Here is a 12,689-nt window from a genome sequence, read left to right on the forward strand (position 1 = left end):
CCAATTTAAAGCTATCACTGTAAACTTCTAAAAAAAAAATTTTATAGAAATAATACTCGAAATTTTTGTTGGAAATAAGAAAGCTTAATTAAATGACAACTGTGAAATCTTGAATCTATTAACAAACATAAAAGCCAAGATAGTTCTTCAAAAAAGTGCTACACTATATACTTGTAACTTATATCCAAGATAGTTAAGTAGCTGATTTTAATAAAGAGCTTATATTTTCCTGCTCTAAATTATTTGAGATTTAATTTAATGATAAATTAAGTTTCCCTATATTTGGAGTTAGATTATAAAGATGTAAATTTTCCTATAATTATAAGACTTTTAAATGCCTGAGGGAACTTAAGTTTTTTAAAAACGAATTGTAGCTTTAGTGCGGTGTTGAACAAATCAAGTCTCTTATTATATACAGTATACAAAGTGTATTCCTTTCCAACCGATTTTTGTTACACTAACACTAGAAATCAACATATATACTCCAGTTGAGCCGAAATAGATGTCCCAAATTAAAGTTTAAAAGTATTTCATATAAACTTTTTCAACTATTAATTAACAATTTCAATAAACAAACTGGAATCCACTTTTATTGAAATAATTTGCTAACGTGTAAAGAATAATCGAGGATAATGTTTCTGTAATAAAGGTCCTTGTAATATACTAATAAAAATATTAAATTAGTGAAACAGTGAGTTAGGTTAGTAGAGTGTACATAATTTAAAATTCTATTAACCTTAGAATGCAATTTTTTAGATATATTTACTGTCCTACAATGTTGAGTACATATCTTTATAAGTTTGATCTTTAGGTAATGAAATAATTTGGGAAATACTAGACAAAATGCTATCAGGTCCATTAAAATGAGAAAATAGCTTAACCGTGATTCTACTATGAACATTACTCTGCTTCTGAGCAATATACACCGAGAATCTTTTAGAATATATAGTAAGAAATAGTGATAACCGTTAAAAAAGTGATTGAGAAACAATATAGATTTGTATTTTGCAATAGAATCTGCAAATTGAGTGCATTAAGAAGTCATAACTCAAATTTGCTATTCAAATAAAAGAAAGGGGGAAAAAATGTGTTCAGAAGCTCTTGCGAGCTACAGATTGTGCACCCCTACGTTTAGAATAATCCATCAGTATTTATTCGTGCAAGAAATTTGAGTTTTTTCCTGAGGGTATTGAATTTAGCCTGGAGAAATGAGACAAGTCGTTTTTAGTTAGGTGCCCGGCGAACAAAGTAAGCTTCGCTTTAAGATGGGCCCAGATATCATTGATCAATTACATCTTAATATTCAAGTTGTTCATATGACGAAAAAGATCTGTGAAAGAAACAGACACTTTCAAATTTAAAAGTCGTTCCTGAATCTCACGAAAAATATCATGTCCCAATATAGTTCCCTTCAAAGAGCGCATGCACGCCAGTTCTTCGGTAATGTCAAAGTTCTCATCAACAGCTTTTATAAATAACACTAATTGAGCAGTATCATTTATACCTGTGTTTTTATCCATAGCTATTGAGCAAAATATAAATCGTGCAATTTTTTACTCAAATTGTCATGTCAAAATTTAATTGATGGCTTCGATTCTAGAAGTTGCAGTTTCAAAATTATTTTTCATATCTGGACGACAAACTTGGAGCATACATTGTTTAACAAACTCGCCATCACCGAAAGATTTATTATTTTCAGCAACATTGTTTGCTATAATGTAACTTGTATCCATAGCTGCTTCTTGGACTGTTTATCATCTTGAAAAAGCATTGTCGACTTGATAATTCTTTTAAAAGACTTTTTGCATCTTGTCTTCGTTCACATTCAGGCATTGCTTCGTAGTTTACATTCTTGTGCTTGACTGTAAAATGTCGGTTAACGATGTATTCTTTAAAAACTGCTTCAGCTTTATTGCAGATAAAGCATACTAGTTTATTTTTTACAACTGTAAAATAATATATCCTAGTCCATTCATCATTGAGCACACCTCACTCTGAATCAACTTTGCGTTTTTAGTAGTTATTTCAGGGATAAAAAATTTTGCAAGTAACTTAAACAAGTATTAGCTATTTCATACATTTAATAACTTTCATTATTTACAATAATGTAATATGTGTGCAATAAATTATGTTAGAACAGCCGTAGTTTGCCCATCCCTGGCCCAAAACAAGCGAAAGGTAAAAGAAAGTTTTATACGAATTTTTTCGTTTACAACTTATTCGAAAAGTTTGTAGAAGATCAGGTACATTATCACAAATATTTATTAAACCGTGTTATTCTTATAAATGAAATACCCTTAAAAACTGAAGGAATAAAAATTTTGCTGTAATCTACCATTTCAATCCGGTAGAACAAATTCGAAACTAAATTTTCAAAAGTTATCTGAAATAGTTTTAAACAAATGCAATAGTTTTAATCATCACATTCCACTGAAACGGAAAAAAGAAAAAAAATCGTACACTAGATTTCAAATTAATTATTCAAATGTTACGAAACAATTTGCTTCAGTTTTTGTATTGTAAATTTTGTACAAATGTTTATGATTTATATAAATTATTTTGTACAAAGGCTTTTTTTTATATGGTTTATTTTACATGACAGGGAGTAAAAAATGTATAACGTATTTGGTGTTTTAGCTCCGCTTTACATAATGGGATTATCATCTAAGAAAAAAATAAAATAGTTGATTTAAAAGATTAGAAAAGAAATAAAATAAATCTCATATATAATATATATTTTAAGTATATAAAACTGCAACATATAACACTTTTGTGTAATGACAGCAAAAGACTTGAAAATTGATTTCAATAAAATTAAGATAATGGTGATTATCAAGAACTATATTAGAATGTCTCTCTAAAAGTAGAAGGAATAATCGAAAAAACAATTAAAAGAATATTTTATTTCAAAAAACTTCTTTTATTAATTTTTATTGACTGGGAAACCGTGATTTACTTAAATGATTTGCGTTAAAAGATGAGTGATGTTATATTTTTATCTATTCTCAACGAAACAATGTTTATAGTTTTTATTATAAAATAAAATGTTTATTATTAAATATTTTTTAATTAAACTAAATGGGATTTTTTATATATAGAAATAAAGGTTGCATTTAATTTTTGAATGGAAACAAAATTGTTTAAAAGCGCAATGAATTCTCCCTCAACAATTTTAAAAATTTAAAACAAATCTATTTACACACAAATCTATACACAAACAATGAACTAAATCTATACAAAAAAAATCATGAACTAATATACTTTATAAATGAACTTGATAAACGAATATAATAAAAACAATTAGGGGCTAAGCACATTATTCGCCCCACAATTAATAAAAACAATTATTATGGGAACAATTAAAGAAAAATTCTAACAGTATATAAATACACATTTGTAAAAGTAGTAAATGATTTAAATTGAAGCATTTTTAATTTACCTTCTGTGGAATCTTATCGTACGTTTTCTTGGTACCCGAGGAGAAACTTTACTAAGAATTGGAATTATTGATGGTACGATTCGTGTTACAAATAATGTATTAAATGAACAATAAAAAAAATTTAAAAAAAGAGCAATAAAACAAGCAAACAAATAATTCTACAATTAAACTAAATAACAAAAAAATTATAATTACTAAATAACAAAAAAAAATTATGCTTTAATTTAAAATATATAATTTAAATAATGTATTAGTTATAATGTGTTAAATAATAAAAGTTTTCCCCAGTTTAAATCCCCTAGCTTAAAGCGTCTTTTTTTTTTTCTTTTTTTTTTAAATCTAGATAATTGTTGTTTGAGACAATTAATGAAGAGATATCCAAATAAGATATGGTTCTGTCGTTATTTGAAAAGAGGACAAAGGAGCCCAGGGCCATAAAAATGTTAAAGGTGATTTAAAGAAGGAAAAAGGACTTTTTCTCATAGTGTGAAATGCGATTTTTGAAGAGTCAAATAACTATACGAGTAATATGATTTGTGAGTGGTATAATATCTGAAAGTCAAGGGAGCATTTAGAACCAATTTTTGTCAGCGAGGGATAAATTTTTTTAAACTTTTTCGAGGGAAGGGTAAAAGAGATGAAATTATTTTAGTTTTCTCAACACTTGATTTATTTTTCATGTGGTGTGTTTTTTTTCTTTTGGAGCTCTTTGTTTTTAAAAATGTTTCTTTCGTTTAATATATAGAAAGTTGTAAGTACTAAAAAAAAAAAAAAAAAAAAAAAAAAAAAAAAAAAAAAAAAAAAGCAACTTCTTCCACTTTATTTTCACGAATGTCTGAATTTCGGAAGGGGCTAAGCACATTATTCGCCCCACAATTAAAATTCAGAGTAAAATAAAGTTTTCTATTTCGAAAATAACTTGAAAATGAAAAAAAAAATTTTTTTTTTTCTTTCTAAAATTATCAATTTAAGTTGACTTTTTCTGAAAGAATGTCTGAACTTCAGAAGGGACGAAGCACATAACTCGCCCCCTCAATTAAATTTCTGAAGAATATAAGATTTTCAATTTCAAAAATAACTTAAAGAAGAATTATTTTCTTAAAATTATAAATTTCACTTGACTTTATTTTTATGAATGTCTTAATTTCAGAAGTGGTGAAGCCCATTATTCGTTTCCTTACTTTAATTTCACAGGAATAGAAAGTTTTCTACTTGGAAAACAGTTTCAAAATTGAAAAAAAAAAAAAAAGTTTTTTTTCCTATTTCCAATTATACTAATTTAACTTGCTTTTATTTTTATGAATGTCAAAATTTTAGAAGGGACGAAGCATATTATTCGCCCTTCAGCTTTTTCCTTTTTTTTTTGAAAAATAGCTTTAAAATTAAAAAAAAGAAATAGTTTTTACAATCTAAAAATTTCCAATTTTAATAGACTTTATTTTCACGAATGTTTACATTTCACAAGGGGCGAAGCACATTTTTCGCTCTCTTACTGTAATTTTGTAGGAAAATATGCTTTTCAACTTAAAAAATGGCTTCAAAGTTGAAAAATAGATATATATATATATATATTTTTACAAGAATTACCTATTTAGCTTGAATTACTAATTATTTTCACAGATGACTAAATCTTAGAAGGGGCGAATCATATTATTTGCCCCCTTACTTTAACTTTAGAAAAATATGAAGTTTTTAATTTAAAAATAGCTTCAAAGTTTAAAAAAAAAATTTTTTTTCTAAAATTTTACTTTTTTACTGTTTTTTTAAAATCAGAATTTAGTTGACTTTATTTTTCTGAATGTTTACATTCTGGGAGGACCAAACATATTATTCGCTCCCTAACTAAAATTTCAGAGGGGGTGACTGTCCCCTCTGAAATTTTAGGGCCCCCTGCTCCCCCCCATTTTGAACGCCACTGATGTGTATAAATAAATAAATAAGTCAATAAATAAATAAAAAACTTTCAAGCATAGTAAAATAAACTAATAATTCCTAATTAAATACTTTTAAATGCAAGTGAATATCGAGGAATTTTTTTATACAAAATAAACTATTTTAAAAAATGATCCTCAGTTTAAATTTCATTAAAGAAAAAAATTATGCTATTTGAATTGTAAAAGTTTTTCTTTTAAATCTTTCCTATTTCGGAAATATTTGATCGTTTTAATATGTAAGCAATTGTTTCCAATCTTTTTGAAATTGATTTTATTAAATCACAGGTAAAGTTAGGTTGAAATATATATATATATATATATATATATATATATACTTGTTTTAAATTATAATACATTCTAAAACAATTCGTTATTAAAGGACACAAAAATTCATCCCTATCAAAATGAAATTTTTATTTTATTTCATTTTGTTGCACTATATTTCTGCAAGGACTTATTGATTCCATTACTAGATGTCAGCTCTGAATAAAATACACTCTACTAAAGGCTCTGTCAGTAGTTTAGTTAGTTAGTGAAATTAAATTATGAAGTTAATTATTAATAAGTAATTAACTAAGTTAATACATGCTTCTAAATCGAGTTAAAAGTTTTTTTAACTTTAAAAGTAAAAATTCAATTTATTATCCATTTTTTATATTTTATTATATCGTTATATTCTATATCAGAACTAGTACAACTAAACACTCACCAAAAAAAACATTGTAATAAATTTTTTTTTCAGCGCCAATAAGAAGATAAACCACAATAATAAGGTAAACCTGAAAACCGGTTTTTTGTTGCCATCGGGAAGATAGGACCTTCACTTCCTCTTACGGGTTCCTTATATCTACGGCACTAATAAAATACACTCTACTAAAGGCTCTGTCAGTAGTTTAGTTAGTTAGTGAAATTAAATTATGAAGTTAATTATTAATAAGTAATTAACTAAGTTAATACATGCTTCTAAATCGAGTTAAAAGTTTTTTTAACTTTAAAAGTAAAAATTCAATTTATTATCCATTTTTTATATTTTATTATATCGTTATATTCTATATCAGAACTAGTACAACTAAACACTCACCAAAAAAAACATTGTAATAAATTTTTTTTTCAGCGCCAATAAGAAGATAAACCACAATAATAAGGTAAACCTGAAAACCGGTTTTTTGTTGCCATCGGGAAGATAGGACCTTCACTTCCTCTTACGGGTTCCTTATATCTACGGCACTAGAATGTTTATATTCCGCTGTTGCCAGATTCTGGAAACTAAAGTTTGAACACAAGAGATGTTGCCATCACATAAAAAGGTTGAGGGAAATGTTTTGCACTGCCATCTGGCGAGCAGAGTTCATCGCCATCTGGTGAGAAGGTGGTTCACCACAGTTGCAAAGTTTATATTATATATATATATATATATATATATATATATATATATATATTTACAGAGCTTATCCACAGTTCCCTGATATTACTGAGATGGCCTAGGCTGTAAATAGCATAGCGCTACTGCTCAGCCTTCCCCTAGGATATAGTTCTGAATTTATACCTAAAAGAAAAAGTAATCTCTCCTAATAAACTACAGAATTTATGTAATTGTTGATAACAATAGTTTGCTAGATATTTGATAATTGAAAACTCGTAACTGTACTAGCTCACTTCTTCATGTTTGATCACAAAACTGCTATTTTCACTACATGTTATTTTCACGCATTTTACTCACGTTAATTATTTACTAAGCAGATTGTTATTACTTATTAGAATATTGGGCAGAATGAAATTAAATCCGATTTCAAGTTTATATGACAATTTGTTTCAAGGTTATGAGCTTTTTCATGCAGCTGTTTATGGTTCACTACTTCAAAAAAGTGCGAATTTCGGAAATCTTAAATATTTTAGAAATAAGTCAGTATAGTATGCAATTTTAATCCTGAATTGAATAAAATCAATTGCAAATAAAAACATTTATTGTTGAAAGTAATATGCATTATTTTGAGTTTCATCCTATGGGATGTGTATTTATATTTAAGCAAGTGTTTGTAACAACTAACTATTAGTTTTATTCTTCTCGGTATTATAAGTTATATAGGAGATATTATACTCAACCTATTTTAAAAGTATTATTTAAAATCATTCTCTCTTAGACATTTTCCTCACATAAAATTACTCACAACTTTAAAATAAATGCTCCTTATCAGCTTGTAATTTGTTCTATTCGATTGAGTGTAAAAAAAGAATAAAAATTGGTACATAACTTTAAAATTTTAATTTATTAAGCGATTGTAGATTCTTGATTACATTGATTGAAAATTATTAAAATAACTATTTTTTAAGAAACTCTGATGTGATTGACAATAACATAAGTCCTTTTCAGAATCAGCGTCAAAAATTTGAAAAAAAGCTGCTAGTTTCATGAAGTCTGACAAAAAGTTGAAAAATATAGACTAGGTTTATTGAGTTTAAAGATTTTTAAAAAAGAAGGGGAAGGAAATCTAATTATTAAACTTACAAGCACCATAATGTTACAGATGTATAGAAAAATAAAAAGTGTTAAAATTGCATAATAAGATTGGAATTATACAGGGTGTTTATAAAGTCCCGGACCCATTTTGATGTTTAATAACTCATAAAATAATAAAGATAGATTAAAATTAATAACATTAATGGTTAGATAGACTCAAAAAGTTTCACGACCCTTGTCAATGAACTTCCACGTGTGCCCCCTTCGTCGCACGGAGAATATCAAGTCGATAGTCAATTTCACGAGAGGTAGCTTTCTTTTTTACAGAAAAGACAATCTCATCAGTCGTATACTTAGACATGTTGGAAAACTTCGTATTTCCACAACTAGAAGAGCTTCAGCCACATGTCTTTTTGCAACAAGATGGTGCACCACCTCATCATCATCAGTGGGGTATCATCGTTCGTAGTTCTTTGAATGACCATTTTGCAGGAAGATGGATTGGGCGAGGAGGTCCAATTCCTTGGCCACCCAGATCACCTGATATAACGCCGCTGGACTTTTTTCTTTGGGGATTTATAAAGGACAATGTTTACAGGAGGATCGTGTCGAACATTGATGGCCTAAAAGCCAGAATTACAACCGCAATAGCCTCTGTGGATGCCGACATGCTTGCCGCTACCTGGCGTGAAATTGACTATCGACTTGATATTCTCCGTGCGACGAAGGGGGCACGCGTGGAAGTTCATTGACAAGGTTCATGAAAGTTTTTGAGTCTATCTAACCATTTATGTTATTAATTTTAATCTATCTTTATTATTTTATGAGTTATTAAACATCAAAATGGGTTCGAGACTTTATAAACACCCTGTATATTTGAATTTCTGTAAATGTTGTTAATGGTAATACTGTCTTCAGTGTATTTTATTTTGTGGCTGTGATACATGTCATGCTTTTTAGCTACGAGGATTGAATAGAAATGGCAGAAGATATTTATCTGAAAAGGAAAATTAATTTCATCCAGTTAGTTTAAATGATAAAAAAAATACTTTCTAATACTTTAAGACCTGCCACTATTATTGTAAATATGACTTTCTTACTAATTTTTTTTTTCTTCCCCTTTTAGGTTCCAATAATTACAAGTTTCAACATGTAGACGGAAACAGTATTTAAAATAATTTTGTTGGTTTGTAAAAAAAGTGAAATTTTAGTTTTAAATAAAAGTACTTTGAATTTCAGCTGACTAATTATTTAAATTTGTAGTTTTATAGCTTTAAAAATTCAAGCACCTTAGACAACTATCTTCTAAAAATACGAGTATGAGTTCCCATAAATAATTTTTACTAACTGTAGAATTTGGATAAGTGTTATTTTAAGATGATTTAAATCAATCTATTAAAATTATAGAAGAATTATGCATTTGAAACTTTCTTTTATAGCTTAACAAAAGAAGCAATTACTGCCGAAGGTTTAATATTAAGAATTTCAGGTTGATAAATGATCTTTATTAGTGAAAAAAATGTAATGTACATTATTCTTCATATAATATATATATAATATCTTTATATATATATATTATATTTTTTATATGGTGAGTCTAAATATTAATAAACTAGGTGGTCCGTATAACACCTCACCTTCGTAAGTGCTAAAAAAAACATCTTTGGTTGATAAATTAATACTTCTAAAAATACAAAAATATATACTTGAGGTTACGAAATAACTTAAGGTAGAACATGAAACACATGGCGCTAATTAAAAATAACCTTTCCAATTGTTGAAAATACACTTCAGGTTGATTTATAACAACCACAAGTGTAAAATGGCCCAACTTAGGTTGAAAAATATATACCTCTACAAGCATAAAATTATATACCTGAGGTTGAAGAATAATTACCTGAGGTAGAACAAAATACATTTCAGATTGATTTATAACAACCAGAAGTGTAAAACGACTCACCACAGGTTGATAAATATCTACCTCAGCAAACATAAAATTAGATACCTGAGGTTGAAAAATAATTACATGAAGTCGAACAAAATACACCTGAGGTTGATTTATAATAACCTGAAGTGTAAAACGACACACCTTAGGTTGTTGAATAAATACTTCCACAAGTGTAAAAAAATATACTTCAGGCTGAAACATATATACCTCTGGAGGTATATTTAAGGTATATTTGAGGTTGATTTTGAGGTATTCATTTGCACCCTTTTCAACCTTTACGACGTATTTAAACAACAACCTCCTTTATACCTTTATGAACAATTATACTACTAGCATTGTATTTATTACTTCAATTTTGCAGTTCAAATTTGAGATAAATAAGTGTATATATATTTTTATGATGTTTAAATTAATGTAATTGTAAAATAATGATAATAGTAAAAATTTATTTGGCTTAATATTTAAAATTTAGCAGAACATTTATTTACATTATTGTAAAAAACAGAAAATTTAAATCAGAGAAGAATCTTGTTTAAATTTTTAGATACACTATCTAGCCATTAATGACCGGACACCCCTTGAAAGGCAGGTGGACTCGTCCTGGCGGAATAAATACGCAACCTGTGGTGGGGGGAAGACCAGTCGCAAGCAGGCGACAGTCATACGAGCGTTAACAGTGAAAATGAGTGGACGGTGAGAGCTGAATGAGGCGGAAAAGGGCATGATCATAGGCTCCCACCGATTTGGTCATTCCATACGTGGCATCTCCGACAAGTTTCAGATACATCGGTCAACAGTTGGTGACGTCGTATTGAAATGGGAACGAGAGGGAGTGATAAAACCGCAGTCCCGACCCGGCAAGCCCAAAATAATGTCCAACGGGGATCGACGATCTCTTCGACGTGCAGTGAAGGCAAACCGACAAATGTCGTTGGACACTGTCGCTACCAGCATCCGGGCTGCATCTGGCAATGTTGCCAATACACGTACCATTCGTCGGGAGCTGATTGCACAAGGATTCCATGGACGAGCAGCAGCACATAAGCCAAACATCTCTCCATCAAACGCCCGCCACCGATTTCAGTGTTGCAGAGCACGTCGCCAGTGGACAGTAGAGGAATGGAAAAGCGTTATGTGGAGTGATGAGTCACGCTACATGTTGTGGCACTCTGATGGACGGGTGTGGACCTGGCGAATGCCCGCAGAACGGTACCTACCGGAGTGCATTGTCTCCACTGTGAAGTTCGGCGGTGGAGGAATTATGGTGTGGTCCTGTTTCTCATGGTTTGGCCTTGAACCCTTGGTGTTAGTGCGTGGAACCCTGAACGCAGAAGGGTATAGAGACATCCTGGACAATTCGGCGCTTCCCACCCTGTGGCAACAGTTCGGTAATGGCCCGTTTGTGTTTCAACACGATAACGCTGTCATTCATAAAGCACATGCCATCACGGACTGGTTTGATGAAATGGGGGTGCAAGAACTTGACTGGTCATCCCAAAGACCCGACATCAATCCAATTGAGCATCTCTGGGATGAGTTGGAGCGCCGGTTGAGGGCCAGACCACAACGCCCCAAAACCACCACTAAACTCTTCGCCATGTTACAGGAGGAATGGCGGGCAATACCTACCGCCGTATACCAACACCTAGTGGATAGCCTTCCTAGAAGGGTTAAAGCTGTGATTCGGGCGCGTGGCTACCCTACGCCCTACTGACTTGATACTAGCACCTCATGTATCCGAAATGAGAGGTGTCCGGTCATTAATGGCCAGATAGTGTATAAGGTTCTTTGCAAAAGCAACTTTTTTAAATGCATAATATATATATTTTTTAAGGCTAATTCTTCATAACGCATACTATATACTCAGAGAAAAACGAGGAATGGAATTGTCTTAAAAAAATCCATTTTGTTATAGTAAGTTTCTCAAAAGAGTAATTGATTGCAGTCAAATTTTGATCTTTAATACTAAAGGCAACTTTTAAACGATAATGTAAAAAATTTTATTTTTTCGTCTTATTCTTGTATGCAATTATATGTTTGTGCAAATTTAATTTAGCTATCACATAATATTTACTGACAGTTTTGAAATTAAAATGTTATGTAAATTTTTTGCAAAGATTGTTAGTTTAATCGAGCATAACACCTTTAAATAATTATCGAATTGATGAAAATTTCTGATGTGCCCATAAAAATTATTTTAACATTATAAGAAAATATCAGCAATTTTCATGATATTAGTTGCTTTCCCGGTTTCATTCCCTGGAAAAATTTCTACCTTGCGTTGAAGTTTTGTTTTTAGGTGTTTTGCTAAATAAAATTTCAAATACTAAAAGAATAAAGTTACGTAAGTATTTCTCCATTTAGCAATTCCAGTGAAAAGAGAAGGGGAAAAATATGTGTAAATTTGTTGAAGTAAGTAATTTGAATATTTTTAAATTTTGTTCTTTATTTGTGCCAATTATTACAAGAAATGTCCACTTAAAAATCGAAAAATTTTAATATTACAAAGGGAAAAAAATTTAAGTTTAAATTTCCACTCAGTTCAAATGTAAATATATAACTTCATAATTATGTAGTGTGGTTTTTATTACATAATTTCAGAATATAAATAATGAATGATAATTGTGAACTTACACATGGCGGAAGTTACAAATTTAAAATATATATATATTACAAACTAACAAATTAAATTGAGATTTTGATAAAATAAACCCATTTTTTAAAAAAAAATAATAAGAGTACATTTTAAAATTAAAGACTGGAAAATTATTAATGATATAAAATTTGTCAGAAAACCCATTGTATGAATAAGAGAAAAAAATATTAATTAAAGGATGCAATAAAATATTTCCTAATTAAGTTTGAAATATTCAAAAAAATCAGCTGAACATAAGATATACTTTGGAGTAA

Source organism: Parasteatoda tepidariorum, chromosome 2 (genome assembly GCF_982258835.1).
Source record: "Parasteatoda tepidariorum strain Cologne lab strain chromosome 2, Ptep-v5.0, whole genome shotgun sequence".
NCBI classification, from domain to species: Eukaryota; Metazoa; Arthropoda; class Arachnida; order Araneae; family Theridiidae; genus Parasteatoda; species Parasteatoda tepidariorum.